We start from the raw sequence: 12,582 nt of genomic DNA, 5'->3' as shown, positions 1-12,582 counted from the left end.
CCCTTCCCCGCATATCTGATATGGTCAATCAGATTGCGCAATACAGGGTATTCTCCACCATTGACCTTAAGTCAGCATACCACCAACTCCCTATCCACCATGAGGACAGCCAGTATACTGCCTTCGAGGCAAACGGCCGCCTCTACCACTTCCTTAGGGTTCCTTTCGGCGTCACCAACGGGGTTTCGGTCTTCCAAAGGGAGATGGACCGGATGGTCGACCAGAACGCGCTGCAGGCCACCTTTCCCTATCTGGATAACGTCACCATCTGCGGCCACGACCAGCAGGACCATGACGTTAATCTAGCGAAATTCCTCCGTACGGCCCAGTGGCTGAATCTAACATACAATAAGGAGAAATGTATGTTTCACACCAAGCGCCTTGCCATCCTCGGCTGCGTAGTGGAGAATGGAGTCATTGGGCCCGACCCCGACAGAATGCGCCCCCTTATGGAGCTCCCCCTCCCCCACTGCCAAAAAGCACTGAAGAGATGCCTGGGGTTTTTCTCTTACTACGCTCAGTGGGTGCCCAACTATGCAGACAAAGCCAGACCCCTCATCAAGTCCACCTCCTTCCCCCTGACATCAGAGGTGGGTGCAGCCTTCACTCTTATCAAGAGTGATATTGCGAAGGCCACAATGCACGCAGTGGATGAGTCCATCCCTTTCCAAGTGGAGAGCGATGCGTCCGACTTCGCCCTAGCTGCAACCCTTAACCAGGCGGGGAGACCCATGGCCTTTTGCTCAAGGACCCTCCAGGGCCCCGAGATTCGACACTCCTCTGTCGAAAAGGAGGCCCAGGCTATTGTGGAAGCGGTGCGGCACTGGAGGCATTACCTGGCCGGAAAACGATTTACCCTTCTCACTGACCAGCGTTCTGTTGCTTTTATGTCCAATAATAAGCAGAGGGGCAAAATCAAGAACGACAAGATCTTGAGGTGGAGAATTGAACTCTCCACCTACAATTACGATAGCTTGTACCGGCCCGGGAAACTCAATGAGCCCCCAGATGCTCTATCACGAGATACATGCGCCAATGTGCAGGTTGATAGACTGCGGACCCTCCACAATGACCTCTGCCACCCCGGGGCCACCAGATTCTGCCACTTCATTGAGGCCCGCAACCTGTCCTACTCCATCGAGGAGGTCAGGACTATGACCAGGAACTGCCAAACCTGTGCCGAATGCAAACCGCATTTTTATAGGCCAGACAGAGCACACCTGATCAAGGCTACCTGCCCCTTCGAGCGCTTGAGCATCGACTTTAAGGGGCCTCTCCCTTCCTCTGACCGCAACGTGTACTTCCTCAACATAGTTGATTAGTACTCCTGTTTTCCCTTTGCCATCCCTTGCCCAGACATGACCAGTACCACGGTCATCAAATGCCTGAATGACCTCTTCGCCTTGTTCGGGTTCCCTAGCTATATACATAGCAACCGGGGCTCCTCTTTCATGAGCGACGAACTTCAGCAGTATCTGCTCACGAGAGGTATTGCTACGAGCAGGACCACCAGCTTCAACCCCCGGGGGAACGGCCGGGTGGAAAGAGAGAAATCTAAGGGCCTTCCGACCTCTCGCTGGCAGGAGGTCCTCCCTGCGGCGCTCCACTCCATCTGGTCACTGCTTTGTACTGCCACTAATGCCACCCCTCATGAGCAAATGTTCGTTTTCCCCAGGAAGTCCACATCGGGAACCTCGCTACCGACATGGCTGACTTCTCCTGGGCCCGTCCTACTGCAGAGGCACGTGAGGACCCATAAAACGGACCCCCTGGTCGAGAGGGTGAACCTCCTACACGCCAACCCCCAGTATGCCTACGTGGCATACCCAGACGGGCGGGAGGACAAGGTCTCCATACGAGACCTCGCACGCTCGGGCGCCCCTGAATCACCACCGTTATTCCCCACCACTTCTCCCAAACCAACCCCTGTAGACGGCATGCCGGAGCCTCAGGACCCTTCGTTGACCACTCAGACACCAGATTCGACGTTGGATACTGCACCACCGCCGCCGCTGCTACGACGATCAGGATGGCATACAAGGCCTCCTGATAGACTTACCTACATGAACTTTTAGCACACTTCACCCCGCCGGACTCAATTTTAAACAAGGGGTGAATGTGGTAAACCACTGTTATTGTTTTCATTGTTGTTCACTGTGGTTCACTACTGTTATCGTTATTGGCACATTGTTACCTCTTGCTACTCACTGTGTACCAATGCATGCCTCAGCTGGCTCCGCCTACGTGGCCTGGTACAAAGTTGGCTGCTCGGCAGCCCACTTCCTTCTTGGGACCAGTCGCCCACGAGAGGCATGCTCTGTTCTTTAGTTAATAAAAACCTTTTCATTACTATCCTAATTCATCACCTTTTATGGAATAATTGATAAGCGTATCAACAGCGCATTGTGGATTTCAAATATTAATCTTCAATTCATTCCAAAATAGACACAACTTTTGGAGAAACAGCTTTTAACTCACTGCCCGGGGCCTGGGTCAAAAGAATAAATATTGTGACCTTCCGCCCTCTGGTGGATATTCTGAGAACTGTACAGGTGTCTGTGAACAGGGTGAGAAATCCCGTGTTTACTCACTGACCTGTCTGCAGTTTCTGTTTATGGGAAGTTGTGTTGGAGCGGTTCTGAATAAATGTACAGAGAAGCAGCAAAGGTTTTACATCGTTAAACTAAAGACTGGTTGAAGGAAGTTCAGAGGATTACGGGTGAGGAGCAGAGACAAGGCATGAGAAGGGACAGGCAGGGAAAGGGAATCGAAAGACATGAGGGGAGGTAAGGCGCCACCGATGGATTTGTGAAGTTTTTTAAAATTATAAATGGGAGTTGAAATCACCAATATAATTACGCCAGTGGAGTTCACCTGGTGTTGTTGAGTATTGTGTTTTTTGCCCTTTTAAGAATGTCCCTGTGACTGTCACTGTGGAGGCTGAATTGTCGCTGCTGTTTATGGGTGTGAGAGCGCCCCCTGGTGAGCACTAACTGGAACTTTCAGTGTGGTTTTTTGTACGGGATCCGCAATATCTCTGCAGCAGTGTGGGGCTCATGGCACAGACATACACGGCGATGTTGGAGATCAGGGCTTTGCCGATCGTTTGCTCGGTAATCTTGGTAGTTCGATGGTACGTAGAAGAGAATCGGTCAGTGAAGTCGGGGTTCCAGTTTACTCTCCCTTTCATAAGATGAATCACGTACTGTGGAGGCTGCCCGGGCTGCTGACTGTACCAGAACAGATAAGGGCTTCTGTCGCCTGTTTTCAAGGTGCAGGTGAGTGTGACATTACTTTCCTCTTCAACCGTCATTTCAGGGATCGGCTGTTCCACTGTGTCTTGGTGGCTCCATTCTAACATAGAATAATAGTAACAGTCATATCATCAACATCACCATTATCATCACCATCATCATCCTCAGGATCATCTAACCAGTTATCACAGCTGGGTTACAGCAGTCAGGAGGAGAATGGATTTTCACTGGGGAGGAATTCCTTACTGAGAAGTGATGTAATGGTGAGGAGCGGTGCGAGACGCTTCCGCATGATGCTCCCTGAGTCTGTAACGCTGCAGTCCGGGAAATCCTCTGTCGGAGCAGAAATACAGATCACCGTCCCACTGCACAGCTGATCCAACCAATGACAAACAGGGAACAGAGGCAGCAATCTCTCCAATAACACAGGGCAGGCAAGGCGGGTCAGAGCGAGATCAGCAAACCGAAGCTGTGGGCGGGGCTTCCGCGGGCGGTGTTGTCACACGTGAGATCCACCTGTGAGGAACTGAATTGAACAATAATGGCCCCTTCGCATATGATATAACTCTGCCTCTCTATAAGGGTTGCGCCATTTGCACATTCGTTACAAATACGGGGCACGCAGGCTCGCGACATGAATTGCTGAATTATTATATTATTCAAAAGTTACCGAAATCTTCAACAGTGATGTGGATTAAAACCAGGGGTTGAGACTAGCGCTGGGAAATAGAACACACTGCAAACGATCCCAAGGTTCTGCAGGCACACTGATCATTAACACTAAAGTAACTTGTGAAATTAATAAACTGTAAGGGATTGCATGACATTAATGAGCATTAATATGATGTAAAAAAACAATTTCACGTTAATTTATGTTGAGAAAGTGTCAGTACGTATTGGTTGGTGTAAGGTGACCAGCGGTGGGAATCCGCGCTCTGTCAGCGCCATCTGGTGTCTGGGTTTAAAGTATCTCCTTTGAGCTGATCTCACAGAACGCGGTTTCTGCACAAGGTGTCCCGAGGCCCTTCTCACTGCGGGCCTCAGTGCACAGTAGTACACGGCGCTGTCAGCGAGCTGCAGCTCAGTCAGGGGCCTCTCTCGGCCAAGATCTGCCGACCGTCAATTTACACAGATCGATAGGATCCGACATTAAGCGGAGCTTCACTTTAGTGATTATCTCCCTGAATTTCTTAGTGGTGTGGTCACAATCGCTGTTTATCGGGAATATTTTACATCGTAGATACATAATATTTATTGATATATTATTATGTTATGTTAGATTATGTTATGCTACATATTGTATTTTATTACATTGTATTATATTATATTATGTAATATTATATCATGTTATGTTATATTACATTGTATTGTGTTATATTGTATTGTATACCATATTCTAGAGTATTGTATTATATTTTATTATGCTATGTTATGTTATGTTATATTATATTGAATTGTATTGTATTAATTATAATCAACCGCGCTGTATTAATTAGATTAGATTATATCTACATACTCTTCTCAGGTGCCACTGGCAGTGAAGAGGTATGGCAGTCTCCCGAGTCAGTGGTTGTTCCCGAGGGAGACACTGCATCGTTGACCTGTTCCACCACAATCTTAGGACGGATCCTACAATGGTACAGACAATACCCGAGGCGAACCGTGCAGCACCTGGCGACCGCTACCAGCGATCAGAGCAGGATCCCGGCTCGGTTCAGTTCAGTAGAGAAGCGCAGTGCTCTGACTGTTAGCGACGCTCGAGTGACAGACACCACCACCTACTTCTGTGCGGTGGAGACACAATGCAGCAAAGATCAGCACAAACTTTACAACAACTGCAGGCTGTGCCATTATCAGAGCGCTCAGTGTTTTCTAACAATGGGAGCCACCACCAATCTCCCAGTAAGTGAAGCCTGCTCCTGAATTCAGTTTTCTCTTTAATATCAGACGAGAAGGGTCAACATATTATAAAAATGCTTCTATTTTCTGTCGAACTCAAAACCAGGCATCATGTGCTCACATATTCCTTACTGATAATAATGGTCGTGCTGCCCAGTGAGTCTGTGTTTAAATGTTTCGTGGGTTATCTTTACTGCCAGGCTGACAGTCTGTGTTTTGTTCCATGAACGAGTGGCGCAGACTCAGTGTCCCAGGATCCGTCTGAATGAACGGTTGTGGAAGAACAGACCCTGATACTCAGCTGTAGTTTCACCACATACGATAGGTTTCCCTACCTCCACTGGTCCATCTAGTATTCCTGGTAATCTCCGTGATATTTACTGACGGGATATAGCTCGGGACAGGGAGACAAGTCACCAGATTTCCCTGATCAGTTCTCCGCTGATTTGGTCAAAGACAAAGACAACCATATCATCTTTGATACAGAAACCTGACAGTCTTTGGTCTCTGTGGGCTTGAGGTCAAAGTAAACCACAGATACAAACACAAAGAACATTTAATGGAGCTGTAAATACTCGCTGAGGTTTGTGTACGGGGCCTTTGCTTGTATCTGACGCTATGCCTCACTGCACAGTAATAGACCGCCCCGTCCTCCACACTCAAGCCACTTATATTGAAGTAACCGTGCTTTCTAGATGTGTTGGAATCCGCCAGATATTCTCCTGAGACTTCTTCACCCTTATGTGCTACTAGTTTGCTAATTATCCAGCTTGGATGCTGTGCCGGTTTCTGTCGGTACCATTGCATAGTGTAAATATTCGGGGCTGTATATTCGGAATCTAACTGCACCGAACTCTCTTCTGACACGGCGATTGTCACCAGAGACTGTGTTGCTGGATCTGCACATAGTCCGCCTGTGAAGATAGGGAACAAAACAGCAGACGGTTAAACTGGATCGATCTAAACTTGTGTCTCCAGCCTCCCATCTACCCAGCTGCCCATCATGTGGATATTTCTCATGAGTAATTGCATTAAATCCTTACACAAGATCTTTGCATCAATCGGTTAACGTGTGTTATTTTATATCATCCAGTACTTACTGTCGAACACAGCCGCAAGTATTATTAGCAACACGAGTGACTCGATCCGTCGCAATGAATTGGACTGGAATGAGGCAGAGATTGAGGAGAGCGGTAATCCGGGCTGTTCAGCTCATTGTTCCACCCGCACACCGTAGGGGGCTGACTTCGTTATGACGTCACTCAGACTACCGATTGGCTTTGGCGTTTGCATCACGTGACTTTCTAAGCCCGCTGCTTCAGTTTGGTTCCCTCTGCTGGCGGATTCTGTTATATCGATTTAGTATGAGGTGATTGAGGGGAATTAGCGTTTGTTGATCATATATAAAAGCACGTGAGTCAGATATTGTGTCTCAAAAACCTACATTATAGCTGATTAAACACTGTATTTCTTATACTTCCTTCATTTCCGTCTCACTCTATTTGGTCCCAGTCACTGTCTCAGTGAGCAGTAGCAGGTTTACCACAGGCTTCTCGAGACCCAACCATCGCCCTTTCCGTTCCATCAGCTCCGAGTGCAGCTGAGCGACACCGCGCACTTTCTGCGGTTACACAGAGCCCTGAATTCGCAGCCCCACCCACAGCTTCCGTTTGCTGCTCTCGCTCTGACCCGCCTTGCCAGCCCCGTGTTATTGGAGAGATTGCGGCCTCTGTTCCTTGTTTGGCATTGGTTGGATCAGCAGTGCAGTTGGTGGGGTTCTTTATTTCTGCTCCGACAAAGTCTTTTCCGGACTGCAGAGTTACAGACTCAGGGAAATCATGCAGAACCGTATCGCACCGCTCCTCATCATTATATCACTTCTCAGTAAGTATTTCTTTCCCAGTAAAAATGAATTCTCCCCCTGACTCCTGTAACCCCGATGTTATTATTGCTGAAATGACGATGAATATGTTGATTGAGATGATGATGATGGTGGTGAGTATTGCTACTATTTCATGCTAGAATGGAGCCACCAAGACACAGTGGAACAGCCGGTCCCTGAAATGACGGTTGAAGAGGAAAATAATGTCACTCTAACCTGCACCTTGAAATCAAGCGACAGTAGAACTTATGTGTTCTGGTACAGTCAGCACCCCGGGCAGACCGCACAGTACCTGGTTCGTATTATCGGAGTGAATGTAAAAAGAAACCCAGACATCACTGGGGAGTGACCTTGAACCAATAGGAACCACTGACGAGGTCTATTCCGGTCCGGGATCGGGCTTTTAACGGGAGCGACTGGTTCGGACTCAAATCAAAAAAAATCAAATCAAATCAACTTTTATTGTCATTGTTGTCACAAGTGCAGTACAACGAAATGTAGGCTTGCGGCTCCCGAGAGTGTACAATTTGGATTAGGACACTTAACATTTCAACATACATTTGTACATATATATTAGCATAAATATGACCATAATAAAGTGCATCGGCAGATGTGCAGGCTTTAGTGTTTATTTGTGGAGTTCAGTAGGATGACAGCCCTGGGAAAGAAGCTGTTCCTAAATCTGGTCGTACAGGTGCGAATGCATCTGTAGCGTCTTCCAGATGGTAGGAGGGCGAACAGACTGTGACTGGGGTGGGTAGGGTCTTTGATGATGGACCGTGCCCTCCGTAGGCAGCGTTTCTGATATATATGTTCTATGGTCGGTAGCCGGGTGCCGGTAATGCGTTGGGCAGTTTTGACTACCCGCTGCAGGGCTTTCCGGTCATGGGAGCTACAGCTGCCGTACCATACCGTGATACAGTTTGTCAGGATGCTCTCTATAGTGCAGCGGTAGAAGTTAGAGAGGATCGGGGGTGACAGATTACATCCCTTCAGCCTCCTCAAGAAATATAGGCGCTGCTGGGCCTTCTTCACCAGAGAGGAGGTGTTGAGGGACCAGGAGAGGTCTTCCGTGATGTGGACTCCGAGGAACTTAAAGCTGGCCACCCTTTCCACTTCCGCCCCATTGATGTGGATGCGGCTATTCAGTGCCTGGGTTGTGTTTGGGGTGCTTATTGTCGGTAAGGATTAGTCCAATCATGTCGTGTTCAAACTAAAGTGTTAATATTATTTAACTGACACCTTTTAGTACTCGATCCATAAATTTAAGGGAAAACAGCTGATCAGAAGCAGAAAGGACAGTTTAACCGGTCGGTTCATTCTGTGATCGATCTTTCGGGCCGATTGGATTCTGCAGTTTGTTTTCTCGGCCGCTCCTGGAAACAGTTGGGTGACAGTTTGATCTGAGGTTAATCTGGTTTCCTCTCGGTGTGTGTTTGAGCGCCTGACAGCGCGCTGCACATTGTGGCTGCATCTGCCCGTGATTCTACACAACCCCTACAGACAGGAGCTCCGCCCTACAGTCCAATGGCAGTTTTTGTACAGGGCTGTGACTGCTTTCCATCACTGTGAGTCTCAGGGCGCAGTAATACACGGCAGAGTCAGTCAGCTGCAGCCCCGAGATGGTTAAACTGGTGAATTTAGTCGGGGTCTGGAGCTCAGCAGAGAAACGGGTTTTAGCAAAATCTGCTTTACTTTCACCACCGCTCGAGGATTTCCACAGTATATACACGGGCTGTGTGTCTGGGTGTTGCCGGTACCAGTATAAATCATAGCTGCTCTGTGTAGTATCATAGGTACAGCTTAAAGTCACCGCTTCTCCTTCTGTCTTAACTCCTGAGGACAGCGGCTGAGTGACAGAATCTCCAAGACTCAGGTCTGAAAAACATGTTCAAACAGGAAAAGATCAGACCGGCGGGTGTTTACAATTCAGATTCAAGCCATGTTAGAAATGAGAGAAAAGATTAAATGTGTTTGGTCCACAATTACCTGTCAGAAATGCCCCCAACACAACCCAGATGCTGAGTAGCCGCATTGTCGCTGTCCGCTCTGTGAAAGGGGGGGTTGGATATTTGAAGACTCCCGTTCTAATCCCCGCCCTCAATAAACTGCTGTCGTGTCTCAGGATGCTCTCACCTCACTTCCTAGTGGCCCCAGTGGTGCTGTGAGACCGGTAGGTGGTGAGCTGGCTGTCAGTGAATGGAAACACCCCGAGCTACATAGCTACATGGTTCTGCTTGTAGAGACCGGTGGGATTGAATCCTTGTCTGTTTATTGTAACCGGGAAGCAGAGGGTTGCTAATGGGATTGTTTTATTCCGGGGTCAATTCGTTCTCTAGAATTTGGTTCGCCTTACCTTCAGGATACTGGTAATCACGACTCCAGTGAGCTTTCCCTAACGATTCAGTGAAATAACAACGATTCCGTAATTTATTGGAGTGATTTATAGATGCGCGATATTAGAACGATGATATCTGCTGTTACTGAACAAACAATTGAACAGTCTTAAAGAATAAACTCTCCCTGTAATTTAAACAGCGTTTCGAACACCGACACCTTTTGCGGTTTGTATCTAAAATGTCTTTAAGTTCTATCTGGTGATTTCAGACCTTATTTCTGCCAGTAATTAATTCTTTAAAGATTCATAATCTTCAGATTTTGGATTTGCAATGAGGGAGAATGGAGGTAGCGGCGCATCGGCGCTTTTCAGCAATTTACCGCTCATTCGCTTAAAGTCCCCGGGAGCAGAGCGGGGGGGGGGGGTGGTTCAAAGCCTCCAGGGTGAGATGTAGGGCGGATCCTCGATAACAAGAGCTCAACACCAGCAGAGCGTGAAAAAACTGTCCTTACAACTTTCACTCATAGTAGAAAAGGACGTGGTGCAGAATAACAAACACAGCACGCCCCGTAAACATCGATCGCCACCATTGGTACAGTTAATGGCTTCAGAAATCAGAACTCAGGTTGTGTCTTTCATTCACATTTTAATATTCCTTTCCCCATCTTCTAGACCCTTCCACTCACTGGTCCTGCCCACTGTTTAGTGTCAGAATTCAATCCTTCAATATCATGGATATCTTTTCGTGATGATTATTGCCCGACATACCAACCCAGCGCATTGTGGATTTCAAATATTAATCTTCAATTCACTCCAAAATAGACACAACTTTGGAGAAACAGCTTTTAACTCACTGCCCGGGGCCTGAGCCAAATAATAAATATTGTGACCTTCCGCCCTCTGGTGGATATTCTGAGAACTGTACAGATGTCTGTGAACAGGGTGAGAAATCCCGTGTTTACTCACTGACCTGTCTGCAGTTTCTGTTTATGGGAAGTTGTGTTGGAGCGGTTCTGAATAAATGTACAGAGAAGCAGCAAAGGTTTTACACCGTTGAACTAAAGACTGGATGAAGGAAGTTCAGAGGATTACGGGTGAGGAGCAGAGACCAGGCATGAGAAGGGACAGGCAGGCAGGGAAAGGGCATCGAAAGACATGAGGGGAGGTAAGGCGCCACCGATGGATTTGTGAAGTTTTTTTAAATTATAAATGGGAGTTGAAATCACCAAGTAATATAATTACGCCAGTGGAGTTCACCTGGTGTTGTTGAGTATTGTGTTTTTTGCCCTTTTAAGAATGTCCCTGTGACTGTCACTGTGGAGGCTGAATTGTCGCTGCTGTTTATGGGTGTGAGAGCGCCCCCTGGTGAGCACTAACTGGAACTTTCAGTGTGGTTTTTTGTACGGGATCCGCAATATCTCTGCAGCAGTGTGGGGCTCATGGCACAGACATACACGGCGATGTTGGAGATCAGGGCTTTGCCGATCGTTTGCTCGGTAATCTTGGTAGTTCGATGGTACGTAGAAGAGAATCGGTCAGTGAAGTCGGGGTTCCAGTTTACTATCCCTTTCATAAGATGAATCACGTACTGTGGAGGCTGCCCGGGCTGCTGACTGTACCACAACAGATAAGGGCTTCTGTCGCCTGTTTTCAAGGTGCAGGTGAGTGTGACATTACTTTCCTCTTCAACCGTCATTTCAGGGACCGGCTGTTCCACTGTGTCTTGGTGGCTCCATTCTAACATAGAATAATAGTAACAGTCATATCATCAACATCACCTTCATCATCACCATCATCATCCTCAGGATCATCTAACCAGTTATCACAGCTGGGTTACAGCAGTCAGGAGGAGAATGGATTTTCACTGGGGAGGAAATCCTTACTGAGAAGTGATGTAATGATGAGGAGCGGTGCGAGACGGTTCCACATGATACTCCCTGAGTCTGTAAAGCTACAGTCCGGGAAATCCTCTGTCGGAGCAGAAATACAGATCACCGGCCCACTGCACAGCTGATTCAACCAATGACAAACAGGGAACAGAGGCAGCAATCTCTCCAATAACACAGGGCAGGCAAGGCGGGTCAGAGCGAGAGCAGCAAACCGAAGCTGTGGGCGGGGCTTCCGCGGGCGGTGTTGTCACACGTGAGATCCACCTGTGAGGAACTGAATTGAACAATAATGGCCCCTTCGCATATGATATAACTCTGCCTCTCTATAAGGGTTGCGCCATTTGCACATTCGTTACAAATACGGGGCACGCAGGCTCGCGACATGAAATGCTGAATTATTATATTATTCAATAATTACCGAAATCTTCAACAGTGATGTGGGTTAAAACCAGGGGTTGAGACTAGCGCTGGGAAATAGAACACACTGCAAACGATCCCAAGGTTCTGCAGGCACACTGATCATTAACACTAAACTAACTTGTGAAATTAATAAACTGTAAGGGATTGCATGACATTAATGAGCATTAATATGACGTAAAAAAACAATTTCACGTTAATTTATGTTGAGAAAGTGTCAGTACGTATTGGTTGGTGTAAGGTGACCGGCGGTGGGAATCCGCGCTCTGTCAGCGCCATCTGGTGTCTGGGTTTAAAGTATTTCCTTTGAGCTGATCTCACAGAACGCGGTTTCTGCACAAGGTGTCCCGAGGCCCTTCTCACTGCGGGCCTCAGTGCACAGTAGTACACGGCGCTGTCAGCGAGCTGCAGCTCAGTCAGGGGCCTCTCTCGGCCTAGATCTGCCGACAGTCAATTTACACAGATCGATAGGATCCGACATTAAGCGGAGCTTCACTTTAGTGATTATCTCCCTGAATTTCTTAGTGGTGTGGTCACAATCGCTGTTTATCGGGAATATTTTACATCGTAGATACATAATATTTATTGATATATTATTATGTTATGTTAGATTATGTTATGCTACATATTGTATTTTATTATATTGTATTATATTATATTATGTAATATTATATCATGTTATGTTATATTACATTGTATTGTGTTATATTGTATTGTATACTATATTCTAGAGTATTGTATTATATTTTATTATGATATGTTATGTTATGTTATATTATATTAAATTGTATTGGATTAATTATAATCAACTGCGCTGTATTAATTAGATTAGATTATATGTACATACTCTTCTCAGGTGCCACTGGCAGTGAAGAGGTATGGCAGTCTCCCGAGTCAGTGGTT

General features: G+C 47.0%; 1 pseudogene; it reads right to left on the bottom strand.

Moving 5' to 3' along the window:
* Window positions 1-8,338: 8,338 nt before the first annotated feature.
* On the bottom strand, window positions 8,339-9,070 carry LOC147118718 (T cell receptor alpha variable 38-2/delta variable 8 pseudogene; annotated as a pseudogene).
* Between the last annotated feature and the right edge of the window lie 3,512 nt (window positions 9,071-12,582).

Source organism: Somniosus microcephalus, chromosome 4, assembly GCF_052327205.1.
Source record: "Somniosus microcephalus isolate GS21.2 chromosome 4, FLI_Smic_1.0, whole genome shotgun sequence".
Taxonomy (NCBI): domain Eukaryota; kingdom Metazoa; phylum Chordata; class Chondrichthyes; order Squaliformes; family Somniosidae; genus Somniosus; species Somniosus microcephalus.
The sequence above is the reverse complement of the archived record's forward strand: the minus strand, read 5'-3'. Positions and strand labels throughout refer to the sequence as shown.